Genomic DNA, 17,321 nt, shown 5'->3' with positions numbered 1-17,321 from the left:
AGGAGCCCCTGAACACTGCGGGGCCTTGGGCGCCTTGAGTCTTCTGTTCTGCCTGTGGTGGAAGGGTAGTGGGTTGGGTTTCCGGCTTGACAATAGAGGGGGGTTCACTCTCCTCCTGAACTGGGTCCCCTGAGACCCTGAGTGGGGGTAGGGAGAAAAAGCTCGGTAGCTCATGGGGCACCTGAGGCAACGGATCCTCTGTTCCGGGCGGGTGCCAGGACCCTGATGGAGACTCTGTCCTCTCTGCCATTCAGGTATTCCACGTAGGTATACATGGGGTTGGCATGGAGCAATTTCATCCTTTCCTCCAGGTGGTCTGTCTTATTTCTCCTCACGTGCTTCACCGGACCAGGACTAGTGAGCCAGGTTGGGATTGTAGTCCTGATGCCGATCTTCTGTCGAATGTGAACTGTAGCTCGTGAGGAGTAGCATTGGTCACAGTTCAGAGTAGTGACCGAATTGAGTGGAGCGCGATGGGGAGGACATCCTGCCAGCACGAGTCTGGAAAGCCTTTTTGTTTCAAGGCAAGTTTGACAGCCTTCCAGATTTTGGCGTTCTCTTTTTAAACCTGCCCGATCTGGGGGTTGTAACTGGTAGTCCTACTGGATGTGATTTCCCCTCATCAGCAGGTACTGACGCAGCTCATCGCTCATGAAGGCTAAGCCCCGGTCGCTATGAATATAGCCGGGAGACCCGAATAGGGTGAAAATAGAATCTAGGGCCTTCATAACGGATGGTGAACGGGAAGCAGGAGTACTCATAGATGACCAAGAGAAAGTAGATGGTCCCGTTCGTGGATGGGAGAAGTCCCTTAAAATCGATTCTGAACCATTCGAAGGGCCTGGCAGGGCGAAAAAGTGTGCTTGCACTCAGCGCAGAGCTGGCATGACCTGGTCATTTCCCTGATGTCTTCTATTGAGTGGGGCAAATAGCGGGACCAGTGATGCCAGTTTGCGGAGATGTCGTGTTCTTCCCTCGAGTGGCCCCCTCTGTCCTGAGTCGACACAGGCAGGTAAGATGGTGCCGATCTCGTGGCACGGCAAGATAGCTTTCCTCCTTCCTCCTCTGACGATGATGGTGCTGAATTCAAAACTGGGCTGCTGCAAGATGACTGCCGAGCCTTTTTGGATCATTTCCATAGGTGGCGGGTTGTGCAGCAGTCAATCTCCAAGGCTGACGGCTTGGGGCTGGAATTGGATCCCGGAGCGGTACAGGCTATGGACTTTGCTGGGCCTCCCTTCACTCGGCAATGTCCCTTCTTCCCATGGCTGGAGCATGCCAAGACTTTGGCCGGTGTCGGACTCTGGCTTTACCCTACCCTCAATTTAGTCTATGTGTCGTCTGAGTCCAGCATGCTCGTTGAATGAAGTGATAGGAGAAGGTATTCGGTTCAACAATCAGTTTATTACACAGCACAAGAATAAAGCTTAACAGAGCTCTGACCCAGTCGTTAGTTCATAGGTCACCTGCTCTGTGAGCTATTCCCCAAGACTGACTCCTACTGTCCAGTCTCTTCTGTTTATATAGATCAACATTATTACACTGAACAAAAGTTGGCTTTCTTTGCTAGATTCCTTGCATAAGATTTATCTCAAGCAATTTCCTGCTCTGCAGTTATCTAGGGTGTAGACCTTCCATCTTAATCCTCAAGGCCAGAACATCCTGTTGTCTTGATCAGAATTCAATTCATACCCCATATATTTCTAACTATTTCTTTGGTCTCGTCTGGCCATAGTCTTCTACTCAACACCTCCTCATGACTTAGCATTCCTACTAAATTGGTTTATACATTTTCTCTCTTTTGTATTTGGAGACAGCAAATTCTACACGTACTATAATCAGCCAACTTTGCTACATACTGTGGCTGTTCCTTAATTGCATTCCTATTTCCCTTAAACAGTATAATTGAAGTAATTAGTAAATTGTTACATAGTACTGGATTAATGAATACATAATGAATAGTACATAGGCATATTTTCTATGATTACTTAACCCCTTGGTTCCAACAATCCCCCTTTTGGTCTCATGAAAATGAGACCAACCACCCGTTAACTTATGGGACCGGGACCTCAGGAGTTTTGGCAAAGACCGGCATCCCCGACCCCTTGGTATCATCATACACCTGGAAGGGCAGTGAGGACAAATACATGCCTTGGGACTCGGTGATGGCTATCTGTGAAAACGCTCGTCGGACCAGACACTGGAGGCAGGGAATTATGCACGGGATCAGGATCAAAGCCAACACCACCACTCCAGCAATTATCACTGCAGTATGGACCCATCCCCAGCTTCCTGAGAACAAATTTCCCAACCACGCACTCCCCAAGGGCTGTCAGGTCTGAACAGGGACATGAGCTAATTTGCGAATGCCTGAAGAAATATCCTTTACCGCTTGCCCATTGTCATCAATTTTCAAACAACAATTAGTGAGATTCAATTTTCCACACACTCCACTCTCAGTGGCTAACAAATAATCTAAAGCTAAGCGAATCTGAAACACTGTGGACCTAATCTGTTGCTGCTCTTCTGCCAACAGATCAAGGCCCATAGCTGTGTCGTTCGTAATAATTTCCAATATAGTTGTAAGCGAATAAGACTGTTTAACATATAAATCGGGGTTCGATACCCCCAGGACCCATCCTGGGCCCACGTGGCAGGTCCATAATAGGAAATAATGCGTTCTGGGGGCCAGTCTTCTCCCCACTCACTGATATTTAAATCCCTCTTCTGATGGAGCCCCTGATAGATGCATGCAGCTAAATGATGGGAGTCCTTATGGGGCAAAAGAACAAATTGTGGTTGGATGATACCTATACAACACGTTCCCCTCCAGTCTGGTTCAAATAAGGTATATGCCATATTCCCACAAATCCAATATAATCCCTCTGGAGCATATCCGTGTGGGGAGGAATGGGTCCACAATTGTCTGAGCGAGGGAACGCCCTTGTATGGATTATCCCCCGTGCAATTCCATAATCCTTTCCCACGAGAGTTATCTCTTATAGGTCTGTAATTTGTTTCATTCTGTGGGGCCAGGAACCACTGCGGTCTCTGAGGATGCCACTGAGGGGAACTCCCCAGATTTTAACCCTTGTACAACTCGAATCCCCTTTATAATGATTCCCTTGCCCCTTCCTGATACATTCCTCCCCTAATGGGTGATTCGCTAAATGCCATGTCTGGTGGGGGCTCGTCCCATTTGCAAATCCGTTAAAACCCATCAACTCCCACTCCTCCAGGGGCTCTCCGCTCCATGGCCATGATCCATCTCTAGTGGGTCCACCACATACCCAACAGTATTTTACTCCCAGGAGTTCTGCCATAGTTTGGCTAAGGTCTACCCATTTATTATCGCCTACTCTGTGAGTTGCTGCCTGGCGTCTAGCGTTGGCATAAATATCCCCCTTCTTACTGTCCCATACGTATGGTCGTGTTCCATTTTGCCACATTGATTCCCACTGGTTTCTCTGGATTGGTAATGAGTCTCCTTCCTCCTTATCTCTGTCTCCCTCCGGGGCACAAAACCAAGTTATTTCCTGTGGACAGCTGTCTCGATGTGGCGTGAAATGTCTTCTTTGGCTTGGCTTCGCGGACTAAGATTTATGGAGGGGGTAAAAAGTCCACGTCAGCTGCAGGCTCGTTTGTGGCTGACAAGTCCGATGCGGGACAGGCAGACACGATTGCAGCGGTTGCAAGGGAAAATTGGTTGGTTGGGGTTGGGTGTTGGGTTTTTCCTCCTTTGCCTTTTGTTCGTGAGGTGGGCTCTGCGGTCTTCTTCAAAGGAGGTTGCTGCCCGCCAAACTGTGAGGCGCCAAGATGCACGGTTTGAGGCGTTATCAGCCCACTGGCGGTGGTCAATGTGGCAGGCACCAAGAGATTTCTTTAGGCAGTCCTTGTACCTTGAAATGTAACGACCCCTTATTAAACATTTCCTTAACTGTCTTTGGTTTTGGATGATGTAGTATCGCTGATCGATGCACAGGGGATATCCCTGTACCTTTCACTGAGACCATTCTTCCTAAAAAGGAGACCACTTGTCTGCAACATTGCAACTTTAAGCGAGAGTCTTTAAAACCTGCCTTGAATAGCTGCATTAGCAGGAGCCTTTTGGCCTCCAAACAGGTGCTGCCAATAAGATGTCATCTACGTACTGGATCAGAACTACCCCACCTGGCAGTACTAGCCCCCCCAGCTGTTCTTTCAAAACCTGATTGAAAATCCCTAGGGATAAGATAAAGCCCTGCGGGAGTTGAGTATAACGTAACTTTATACCTCTATACGTAAAGGAAAACACATTTCTAAACTGTTCTGCCAGTGGTAAACAAAAGAAAGCATTTGCTAAATCTATACAAGAGAACCACTTGTGCTTCGGAGCTAAAGCAGTCATGGCGGTATATGGGTTTGGTACTGGAACTGTGGGTGTTTGTACAATACCATTGATGCGCCTTAAGTCATGGGCCATCCGATATTTGCCTGTGTCCTGTTTAGATGGGTGTATTCCAACTCGAACACGAATGCTCCAACACCCCTGAATACATTAGGCCATCAATGGTATCTGCCAGACCCACCTCAGCCTCGGGTTTATGGGGATACTGTGTCTGCCAAATGGGAGTATAATCTGGAAGTTCAAAGGTTATGGGATCAACCTGCTGGCAAAAACCCACATCTGCTGGTCCCACTGACCAAAGGTCTTCGGGGAGAGATTCTAACATAGGGGCAGAGTCGGGATAATCCATCTTTTCTCTACCATGAAAGCATTCAATCTGTCTATGCTCAAGGAGGACCCGATCATTTGAAGGGTAAGAAATCCTGTACGCCTGACCAGATAGAGAGAACTGCACTGCCGGTATTTGAGTATTGGACCAGTCCCTCAAGGACATCAAGTTCTGACACATCGGTCCCAAATCTTTTCCCTGGTGATTAGTGCCAATTGCAAGAGTGACATGAGGAATGGCCTCACCGGCCATCTCATACCACTCCAGCTGCTCAGATGTCAGTCCAACCGTAGCGGCCACTCCCTCCTTTCCTAACACTATGTCGTCTGAATTAATCTCCCATTGTATGCCCTCTACCTCTTCATAAAAGGCATGCTGATAAATTTCATCCCCATCTCTATCGTAAAAGAGGGTAACATGGAGGGGGTCCGAGGGAGGGGTATACGGGTGTAAGGTCTGGATCCACGGCTTCCATTGATAATAAATCTTTAGCAGCCCTCCCTTCTGTGGGTCCTCCAATTCTAGCAGTCCCCAGTAAATGTCAGCCCATAGTTCCTCAGATGCGGATCCTCCAGCGGCTGACAACAACATTTGAGAACTGAAACAAAGAGTAGTTAATGAACAGTTCATTGAATATCCATTTGGAAAGGTGACCTCTATTCCGCTAGGTCCGCAAAGGATCGATGCTCCACACCTGACCAGCAGATCTCTGCCCAACAGATTAGTAGGGCACATTGCCGACAGAATATATTGATGTGTGAAAGTCTGTCCTGCCACAGAAGTGACTAGTGGTGTAGAAAATGGCAGATTTTCTGGTGTACCCGAGAACCCTATCAACTGGACGCTAGAGGATGATTTTTTAGATTGAAACTCAGCGCCGGTAAGTGTAGAAAATCTGGCACCTGTATCTACTAAAAAGGATACTTCCATGTCCATCACTTTAATCTGCAGGAAGGGGTCTGCCAACCTAACCTGCTTTTGGGTGCTCGGGCCCCGTCACTGCTGGTAACATTGCTCCTCCTCCGTCAGCAATGGGAATTGTCTCGTCAGAGCGAGAGCCACATGGAGTGCCTGGTGTACCGGGAGTGGCACTGATGATCTCTGGGGCTGGACCCAAGGCTCATATTGTGGTGGTCCATATCCCCTTCCCCCAGTGCCCTGAGGACCCCATGCTAGGGGGCAGTCTCTCTTCCAGTGTCCTGGCTGACCACATCCAAAACATATGGCTGGCTGTATTCCTGGAACACCCCGACCTCTCCCTCTTACTCGGAATTACCCCATTGGACCTCCAGTCCTGCCCCCATAGGTGGGACCCGGTGCCCAATTTGGGGCCGAGTGCCAATTTGTATTATTCCCTTGTGGCTGCTGAATCATCTGGTTTGCACACTTTGAGGGATTATTTTTTGCCTCATTGGCCTTTTTCTAGCCTCTTCCAATTGGAGCTTAAGGAGTTGCACTTGTGCTGACTCCGTAATTTGTTTGTCCTCCTCTTGCTTAGCCCTATAACGCTTCATTTGATGAGTCAAATGTTTTTCCCATTGCTCAGTCGAGCAACCAGGAATATCAGGGTTATTCTCTAATGCCTCCCTGACTACAGCTGGCAACCCGTTCGTTATGGCAGACCTAAATAGTGTCATTTGCAAGGGTCCTGTGGCTGGGTGTAGTCTGCCTTTATCCGTCCAACTCTCTTTACACTGACTTAAAAAGGTCGAGATCTCCTCATCCTCTTTAATGGAAAATGTCAGGGACTGCATGATACCGGGGCAAATGGGAAACTTATCCCGCATTGCACCTCCTAGTGCCGTAGCATGTTTTGCAAATGGTTCGGCATCAGGGCACCTAGTGGTTCCTGCGACCATTTCTACCTGCTGTATTTCCCACAGCCCAAGCTGTTTGTCTAATAATGCCCTCCAGTCTCCCATTGCTATCTTATGTCCCATCGTATGTTGGCAGAACTTTCCCATCCACGCTCCGCCTCCCTCAGTAGGAGGTGGCATTTTATCCAAAACACAATTCATATCAGTGAACGAGAAGGGTTGATACGTTTCCCCAACTTGCAGTCCCTTATAAATTAGCAGCATTTGTCTATATCTTTCTGGGAGACGTAATTCCTCCCGGCCTCGCAACTCATATCCCGAAGGGGAGCGAGCGCTTCCCTGACCCTGTCCTTTGTGTCTGATCATTCTTCCCCTAATAGTGACCGGCTGTTCAGAAGGCTGCGTGTTCAAATCACGTCGGGGTCACCAAATTGTCGGACTCTGGCTTTACCCTACCCTCAATTTAGTCTATGTGTCATCTGAGTCCAGCGTGCTTGTTGAATGAAGTGATAGGAGAAGGTATTTGGTTCAACAATCAGTTTATTACACAACACAAGAATAAAACTTAACAGAGCTCTGGTCCAGTCGTTAGTTCATAGGTCACCTGCTCTGTGAGCTATTCCCCAAGACTGACTCCTACTGTCCAGTCTCTTCTGTTTATATAGATCAACATTATTACACTGAACAAAAGTTGGCTTTCTTTGCTAGATTCCTTGCATAAGATTTATCTCAAGCAATTTCCTGCTCTGCAGTTATCTAGGGTGTAGACCTTCCATCTTAATCCTCAAGGCCAGAACATCCTGTTGTCTTGATCAGAAATCAATTCATACCCCATATATTTCTAATTATTTATTTGTTCTCATCTGGCCATAGTCTTCTGTTCTACTCAACACCTCCTTATGCCTTAGCATTCCTACTGAATTGATTTATACATTTTCTTTGTCTCTTACATTCTCAGTCATGGTACTCTTTGTTCTCGTCTGGCCATACTTCTGTTCTACTCAACACCTCCTCATGACTTAGCATTCCTACTAAATTGGTTTATACATTTTCTCTCTTTTGTATTTGGAGACAGCAAATTCTACACGTACTATAATCAGCCAACTTTGCTACATACTGTGGCTGTTCCTTAATTGCATTCCTATTTCCCTTAAACAGTATAATTGAAGTAATTAGTAAATTGTTACATAGTACTGGATTAATGAATACATAATGAATAGTACATAGGCATATTTTCTATGATTACTTAACCCCTTGGTTCCAACAATCCCCCTTTTGGTCTCATGAAAATGAGACCAACCACCCGTTAACTTATGGGACCGGGACCTCAGGAGTTTTGGCAAAGACCGGCATCCCCGACCCCTTGGTATCATCATACACCTGGAAGGGCAGTGAGGACAAATACATGCCTTGGGACTCGGTGATGGCTATCTGTGAAAACGCTCGTCGGACCAGACACTGGAGGCAGGGAATTATGCACGGGATCAGGATCAAAGCCAACACCACCACTCCAGCAATTATCACTGCAGTATGGACCCATCCCCAGCTTCCTGAGAACAAATTTCCCAACCACGCACTCCCCAAGGGCTGTCAGGTCTGAACAGGGACATGAGCTAATTTGCGAATGCCTGAAGAAATATCCTTTACCGCTTGCCCATTGTCATCAATTTTCAAACAACAATTAGTGAGATTCAATTTTCCACACACTCCACTCTCAGTGGCTAACAAATAATCTAAAGCTAAGCGAATCTGAAACACTGTGGACCTAATCTGTTGCTGCTCTTCTGCCAACAGATCAAGGCCCATAGCTGTGTCGTTCGTAATAATTTCCAATATAGTTGTAAGCGAATAAGACTGTTTAACATATAAATCGGGGTTCGATACCCCCAGGACCCATCCTGGGCCCACGTGGCAGGTCCATAATAGGAAATAATGCGTTCTGGGGGCCAGTCTTCTCCCCACTCACTGATATTTAAATCCCTCTTCTGATGGAGCCCCTGATAGATGCATGCAGCTAAATGATGGGAGTCCTTATGGGGCAAAAGAACAAATTGTGGTTGGATGATACCTATACAACACGTTCCCCTCCAGTCTGGTTCAAATAAGGTATATGCCATATTCCCACAAATCCAATATAATCCCTCTGGAGCATATCCGTGTGGGGAGGAATGGGTCCACAATTGTCTGAGCGAGGGAACGCCCTTGTATGGATTATCCCCCGTGCAATTCCATAATCCTTTCCCACGAGAGTTATCTCTTATAGGTCTGTAATTTGTTTCATTCTGTGGGGCCAGGAACCACTGCGGTCTCTGAGGATGCCACTGAGGGGAACTCCCCAGATTTTAACCCTTGTACAACTCGAATCCCCTTTATAATGATTCCCTTGCCCCTTCCTGATACATTCCTCCCCTAATGGGTGATTCGCTAAATGCCATGTCTGGTGGGGGCTCGTCCCATTTGCAAATCCGTTAAAACCCATCAACTCCCACTCCTCCAGGGGCTCTCCGCTCCATGGCCATGATCCATCTCTAGTGGGTCCACCACATACCCAACAGTATTTTACTCCCAGGAGTTCTGCCATAGTTTGGCTAAGGTCTACCCATTTATTATCGCCTACTCTGTGAGTTGCTGCCTGGCGTCTAGCGTTGGCATAAATATCCCCCTTCTTACTGTCCCATACGTATGGTCGTGTTCCATTTTGCCACATTGATTCCCACTGGTTTCTCTGGATTGGTAATGAGTCTCCTTCCTCCTTATCTCTGTCTCCCTCCGGGGCACAAAACCAAGTTATTTCCTGTGGACAGCTGTCTCGATGTGGCGTGAAATGTCTTCTTTGGCTTGGCTTCGCGGACTAAGATTTATGGAGGGGGTAAAAAGTCCACGTCAGCTGCAGGCTCGTTTGTGGCTGACAAGTCCGATGCGGGACAGGCAGACACGATTGCAGCGGTTGCAAGGGAAAATTGGTTGGTTGGGGTTGGGTGTTGGGTTTTTCCTCCTTTGCCTTTTGTTCGTGAGGTGGGCTCTGCGGTCTTCTTCAAAGGAGGTTGCTGCCCGCCAAACTGTGAGGCGCCAAGATGCACGGTTTGAGGCGTTATCAGCCCACTGGCGGTGGTCAATGTGGCAGGCACCAAGAGATTTCTTTAGGCAGTCCTTGTACCTTGAAATGTAACGACCCCTTATTAAACATTTCCTTAACTGTCTTTGGTTTTGGATGATGTAGTATCGCTGATCGATGCACAGGGGATATCCCTGTACCTTTCACTGAGACCATTCTTCCTAAAAAGGAGACCACTTGTCTGCAACATTGCAACTTTAAGCGAGAGTCTTTAAAACCTGCCTTGAATAGCTGCATTAGCAGGAGCCTTTTGGCCTCCAAACAGGTGCTGCCAATAAGATGTCATCTACGTACTGGATCAGAACTACCCCACCTGGCAGTACTAGCCCCCCCAGCTGTTCTTTCAAAACCTGATTGAAAATCCCTAGGGATAAGATAAAGCCCTGCGGGAGTTGAGTATAACGTAACTTTATACCTCTATACGTAAAGGAAAACACATTTCTAAACTGTTCTGCCAGTGGTAAACAAAAGAAAGCATTTGCTAAATCTATACAAGAGAACCACTTGTGCTTCGGAGCTAAAGCAGTCATGGCGGTATATGGGTTTGGTACTGGAACTGTGGGTGTTTGTACAATACCATTGATGCGCCTTAAGTCATGGGCCATCCGATATTTGCCTGTGTCCTGTTTAGATGGGTGTATTCCAACTCGAACACGAATGCTCCAACACCCCTGAATACATTAGGCCATCAATGGTATCTGCCAGACCCACCTCAGCCTCGGGTTTATGGGGATACTGTGTCTGCCAAATGGGAGTATAATCTGGAAGTTCAAAGGTTATGGGATCAACCTGCTGGCAAAAACCCACATCTGCTGGTCCCACTGACCAAAGGTCTTCGGGGAGAGATTCTAACATAGGGGCAGAGTCGGGATAATCCATCTTTTCTCTACCATGAAAGCATTCAATCTGTCTATGCTCAAGGAGGACCCGATCATTTGAAGGGTAAGAAATCCTGTACGCCTGACCAGATAGAGAGAACTGCACTGCCGGTATTTGAGTATTGGACCAGTCCCTCAAGGACATCAAGTTCTGACACATCGGTCCCAAATCTTTTCCCTGGTGATTAGTGCCAATTGCAAGAGTGACATGAGGAATGGCCTCACCGGCCATCTCATACCACTCCAGCTGCTCAGATGTCAGTCCAACCGTAGCGGCCACTCCCTCCTTTCCTAACACTATGTCGTCTGAATTAATCTCCCATTGTATGCCCTCTACCTCTTCATAAAAGGCATGCTGATAAATTTCATCCCCATCTCTATCGTAAAAGAGGGTAACATGGAGGGGGTCCGAGGGAGGGGTATACGGGTGTAAGGTCTGGATCCACGGCTTCCATTGATAATAAATCTTTAGCAGCCCTCCCTTCTGTGGGTCCTCCAATTCTAGCAGTCCCCAGTAAATGTCAGCCCATAGTTCCTCAGATGCGGATCCTCCAGCGGCTGACAACAACATTTGAGAACTGAAACAAAGAGTAGTTAATGAACAGTTCATTGAATATCCATTTGGAAAGGTGACCTCTATTCCGCTAGGTCCGCAAAGGATCGATGCTCCACACCTGACCAGCAGATCTCTGCCCAACAGATTAGTAGGGCACATTGCCGACAGAATATATTGATGTGTGAAAGTCTGTCCTGCCACAGAAGTGACTAGTGGTGTAGAAAATGGCAGATTTTCTGGTGTACCCGAGAACCCTATCAACTGGACGCTAGAGGATGATTTTTTAGATTGAAACTCAGCGCCGGTAAGTGTAGAAAATCTGGCACCTGTATCTACTAAAAAGGATACTTCCATGTCCATCACTTTAATCTGCAGGAAGGGGTCTGCCAACCTAACCTGCTTTTGGGTGCTCGGGCCCCGTCACTGCTGGTAACATTGCTCCTCCTCCGTCAGCAATGGGAATTGTCTCGTCAGAGCGAGAGCCACATGGAGTGCCTGGTGTACCGGGAGTGGCACTGATGATCTCTGGGGCTGGACCCAAGGCTCATATTGTGGTGGTCCATATCCCCTTCCCCCAGTGCCCTGAGGACCCCATGCTAGGGGGCAGTCTCTCTTCCAGTGTCCTGGCTGACCACATCCAAAACATATGGCTGGCTGTATTCCTGGAACACCCCGACCTCTCCCTCTTACTCGGAATTACCCCATTGGACCTCCAGTCCTGCCCCCATAGGTGGGACCCGGTGCCCAATTTGGGGCCGAGTGCCAATTTGTATTATTCCCTTGTGGCTGCTGAATCATCTGGTTTGCACACTTTGAGGGATTATTTTTTGCCTCATTGGCCTTTTTCTAGCCTCTTCCAATTGGAGCTTAAGGAGTTGCACTTGTGCTGACTCCGTAATTTGTTTGTCCTCCTCTTGCTTAGCCCTATAACGCTTCATTTGATGAGTCAAATGTTTTTCCCATTGCTCAGTCGAGCAACCAGGAATATCAGGGTTATTCTCTAATGCCTCCCTGACTACAGCTGGCAACCCGTTCGTTATGGCAGACCTAAATAGTGTCATTTGCAAGGGTCCTGTGGCTGGGTGTAGTCTGCCTTTATCCGTCCAACTCTCTTTACACTGACTTAAAAAGGTCGAGATCTCCTCATCCTCTTTAATGGAAAATGTCAGGGACTGCATGATACCGGGGCAAATGGGAAACTTATCCCGCATTGCACCTCCTAGTGCCGTAGCATGTTTTGCAAATGGTTCGGCATCAGGGCACCTAGTGGTTCCTGCGACCATTTCTACCTGCTGTATTTCCCACAGCCCAAGCTGTTTGTCTAATAATGCCCTCCAGTCTCCCATTGCTATCTTATGTCCCATCGTATGTTGGCAGAACTTTCCCATCCACGCTCCGCCTCCCTCAGTAGGAGGTGGCATTTTATCCAAAACACAATTCATATCAGTGAACGAGAAGGGTTGATACGTTTCCCCAACTTGCAGTCCCTTATAAATTAGCAGCATTTGTCTATATCTTTCTGGGAGACGTAATTCCTCCCGGCCTCGCAACTCATATCCCGAAGGGGAGCGAGCGCTTCCCTGACCCTGTCCTTTGTGTCTGATCATTCTTCCCCTAATAGTGACCGGCTGTTCAGAAGGCTGCGTGTTCAAATCACGTCGGGGTCACCAAATTGTCGGACTCTGGCTTTACCCTACCCTCAATTTAGTCTATGTGTCATCTGAGTCCAGCGTGCTTGTTGAATGAAGTGATAGGAGAAGGTATTTGGTTCAACAATCAGTTTATTACACAACACAAGAATAAAACTTAACAGAGCTCTGGTCCAGTCGTTAGTTCATAGGTCACCTGCTCTGTGAGCTATTCCCCAAGACTGACTCCTACTGTCCAGTCTCTTCTGTTTATATAGATCAACATTATTACACTGAACAAAAGTTGGCTTTCTTTGCTAGATTCCTTGCATAAGATTTATCTCAAGCAATTTCCTGCTCTGCAGTTATCTAGGGTGTAGACCTTCCATCTTAATCCTCAAGGCCAGAACATCCTGTTGTCTTGATCAGAAATCAATTCATACCCCATATATTTCTAATTATTTATTTGTTCTCATCTGGCCATAGTCTTCTGTTCTACTCAACACCTCCTTATGCCTTAGCATTCCTACTGAATTGATTTATACATTTTCTTTGTCTCTTACATTCTCAGTCATGGTACTCTTTGTTCTCGTCTGGCCATACTTCTGTTCTACTCAACACCTCCTCATGACTTAGCATTCCTACAAAATTGGTTTATACATTTTCTCTCTTTTATATTTGGAGACAGCAAATTCTACACGTACTATAATCAGCCAACTTTGCTATATACTGTGGCTGTTACTTAATTGCATTCCTATTTCCCTTAAAACAGTATAATTGAAATAAATAGTAAATTGTTACATAGTACTGGATTAATGAATACATAATGAATAGTACATAGGCATATTTTCTATGATTACTTAACCCCTTGGTTCCAACACCGGGCAGCGGGCATGGGGGTGCTGTCCCTTGCTGCAGAAAGCAGGAAGCGGGGGCCACCGTAGCGGGAGCAGCTGGTCCTTGGAGGTGCTCACCCAAAAGCGGGAGTTCGTTGGCCTCAAGGTCGTCGTTCTCGAGACTGGCCTGTTCCAGTGATTTGGTCAGCTCGATGTGGCTAGCGAGGTCCTTCCTTTCTGACTGGAGCAGTCGCTGCTTCACGTACCTCGAGTGGATCCCTGCGACTAGGGTGTCCTGGATCTGTTCATCTTCCCGGATGCAGCCCGAAACTGCCTCATACCTACACTTCTTAGCCAGCGTTTGTAGATCCATCAGGTAGTCATCAATCGATTCTCCGGGCCGTTGGCGGCATAGGGCAAGTGCTGCCTTGCTAGGACCTCATTTGGGGCCTTTATATAGTGGGCCTTCAGAGCCTCCACAGAAGACTCATACATAGGACAGTCTCAAACAATTGTGTACCCCTTCATCCCTACCCTCGAGATGAGCGCTGACCTCCGGAGCTCGTCCATATGGAAGACGTCCCTGGTCACGTTCAGGTAAGCCTGAAAGCAGTCTAGCCAATAATGCAAACTCCTCAGCCGTGTCGGGGGAATGGGGTCTATTAACAGGAAACTGGGCTTGAGTAGCGCCTCCATCCTAGTTTGTAAGCTAATAAAATTGTAGCATAGATAAAAGCTCATCTTCAACTGGAGGGAGAAGAAACACTTTTATTAGCTTACCACACAGGTAGGGTTCACAACCAGGCTTCAGAGGGGTTCTAGATTTAGGCGGGAAACCAAGGTTATATACAGGCCCCAGGGAGAGGAGCCAGGAGGCGGGACCAGTCGTCAGTACAGCACACTTCTAGTGAATCCCAGTTCACTTTTCACCTCATGAATGGCCTGAAACTGTAGTTGCAGAGTATACCATCCACAATATGTACCACAGTTATATGTTACAGACTTCCCCTAAATCAGCAATCTGACTAGGAAAAATATTGCTTTGGTTTCTTTCATCATCTCGGTCTAAATCTGGGAATTCCCTCCTCAATGACATTGTGGGAGTACCTTTCCAAAAAGGGCTACCATAGACCAAGGTTATCAGTCATTACCATCTTTTCAAGGGCAATAAATGCTGGGTCTGTGGGTAAACTTGTACCTCTCACTTTGTTCGTTTTAGATTGGTCACAGTGTTTGAGCTACCGAAAGAAAATAGACACCCACACCGAGAGGAGTTCAGTTTATACAAATGTTTATTACAAATTCAAAAGCTAATTTCAAACTACAATATGCAAGCCCTTCCCAATTATACTTATCAACACCTGGACTGGTCCCAACTGCCAAAGTGAGGCAATGACCGCACACTTGTAGTAGGTTGTCAGGGCCGCCGGTAGCAGTTTCTCCACCTCCCCCAACCAGGACATTAGCTGGACTCTAGAAGTTCTTCTTCTTGCTGAGAGCCATTTCCACCCCTCAGAGAGTCTGAAACTTCAGCAGTGGGACCATAGCTTATATTACCCAAAAATTTGTTTACTCGTAGTCCATCACCCTGAATAAATGGTTACTTATCTTCAAGGTCTCCTGACAGTGTGTGACCAACAAAAGACAACTGCATCTCTGGGCCCCATGGTGGAATTTAGATTATGTCATCTGATTCACATGTATACATTCTTGCATAAACTGGTCTAAATCCTCCATTACAGTGGAGGATTTAATCCATTACAGTGGAGGATTCAATAATAAATAACAATATCTCTCTCCATATAATATATATATATATATAGATATATATATATATGTATATATATATATCTATATATAGATATATATATATATGTATATATATATAGATATATATAGATATATATATATCTATATATAGATATATATAGATATATATATGTGTGTATATATATATAGATAGATATATATATATATATATATATATATCTATATATATATATCTATATATATATATATATATATATATCTATATATATATATATGTATATATAATTTAAAAAATTATAGCTGACCTGTTGTATCCTGGACTCCCATAGAATATTTTCAAGTTCAAGTACATCATCTCTGTATATGTACAACCAGACAGAACAGCATTTCTCTGACCACATGTGCACATATACACACAAAATACATCTCTCCCAAATTCATATGACATACATATATACATAAAAATACAGGTACACAATACAGGTACAGGACATCTAAAATCCTGAAAGCTCCAAAAAGCAGCATTTTTTTTTCCTGGTGCTGGTACAGCACAGAGAGAGAGAGCACGACTAGGTTGGGGGGGAGGGGAGAGAGACGATAGCGAGACTCTGGGGGAGAGAGACGGCAGCGCGATTCGGGTAGGTGGGGGGGAGGAGAGAGACGGCAGTGCGACTCGGGTGGGTGGGGGAGGAGAGAGAGCAGCATGACTCGGGTGGGCAGGGGAGGAGAGAGAAGGCAGCGCAACTTGGGGGGGAGAGGCGGCAGCACAACGTGGGGGGTGGGGGGCGAGGAGGATAGACGCCAGTGTGACTGGAAGGGGGTGGACTTCAATCTGGGGCAGCTGGCTTTTGTTCTGAAATCTGAAAAAATCCGAAATTCAGAACACACTGTCCCCCAGGGGTTTCGGAAAAAGGATTGTGTACCTGTATAAATATGAAATAATATGTATAAATAATTTACTTGTTTTATTTATAAGAGGCTACAGGATACTGTTCATCAATCTCCAACCCTCCAAAAACGTATGGAGTTTGTAGGTTAATTTCCGGAAGGGCCTGTTGGCCCAGTGTACCTCTAAAATTAAAAAAAAATAGAGGAAAGTGAGATCCCAGTGACCTTCTTGGCCATTTCAATAATTCTTTGCTACACAATGATTCAGCCAGACAATACAATGTCATTTGTGCTGTAAGATGCTGTCAAGATGGGGGACAGTGCCATAGAATGTTACAGCACAGAAAACAGGCCATTTGACCCTTCCAGTCTGGTCCAACCAATAAAACTAGCCAGGTCCACTGATCTACTCTCATCCATAACCCTCCAGACCTATCCTATCCATGTATTTATCCAATTTATTTTTTAAAACTCAAGTTTGAATCTGCATTCCACTACATCAGATGGCAGCTCATTCCACACTCCAACTGCTCTGAGTGAGAAACTTTTCCCTAATATTTCTCTTATACCTCTCCCCTTTCAGCCTAAAGCTATGACCTCTCTCCCCCAATCTAAGTGGAAACATCCTTCTTACATCTACTCTGTTTATACCCCTCATAATCTATAAACCTCTATCAAGTCTCCCTCATTCTTCTTCATTGCAAGGAGTATAGTCCTAACCTGTTTAATCTTTCCAGCTCGCTCAACTCCTGAAGGCCCGACAACATCTTAGTAAATCTTCTCTGCACTCTTTCAATCTTATTGATATCTTTCCTGCTGCTGGGTGATCAGAAATGCACATGATATTCTAAGTGTGGTCTCACCTTGCCCTCCTCAACTTCCTTGAGAAGTGAAGGAGCCTCTGGTTTTCTGACGAGAATGCTTCACAAAGGCAAAATTAGGTAATAAATATCAAAGTCAGGGAAAGGAAAACAAAAAAATAAATATTCACAGTTGCCTGAGAGTGAACAATATGTGTTGGGAGAGTGATACAGACTATTCTTTAGTGGTTTTGTGATAGTGTTTTGGTTCGGATTTGTATAGAGGGAGATGGGGGGGATTGGGCTCTCCGTCAGATG

General features: G+C 46.1%; 1 protein-coding gene across 1 annotated transcript in view; it reads left to right on the top strand.

The window, feature by feature from the left end:
• dnajc12 (DnaJ (Hsp40) homolog, subfamily C, member 12) overlaps positions 1 to 17,321 on the top strand; it is a 45,391-nt gene that overhangs the window by 18,543 nt on the left and 9,527 nt on the right. The gene's annotated exons all lie outside the window — the stretch shown is intronic.

This window comes from Narcine bancroftii, chromosome 10, assembly GCF_036971445.1.
Source record: "Narcine bancroftii isolate sNarBan1 chromosome 10, sNarBan1.hap1, whole genome shotgun sequence".
In the NCBI taxonomy this organism is placed as follows: domain Eukaryota; kingdom Metazoa; phylum Chordata; class Chondrichthyes; order Torpediniformes; family Narcinidae; genus Narcine; species Narcine bancroftii.
The sequence above is the reverse complement of the archived record's forward strand: the minus strand, read 5'-3'. Positions and strand labels throughout refer to the sequence as shown.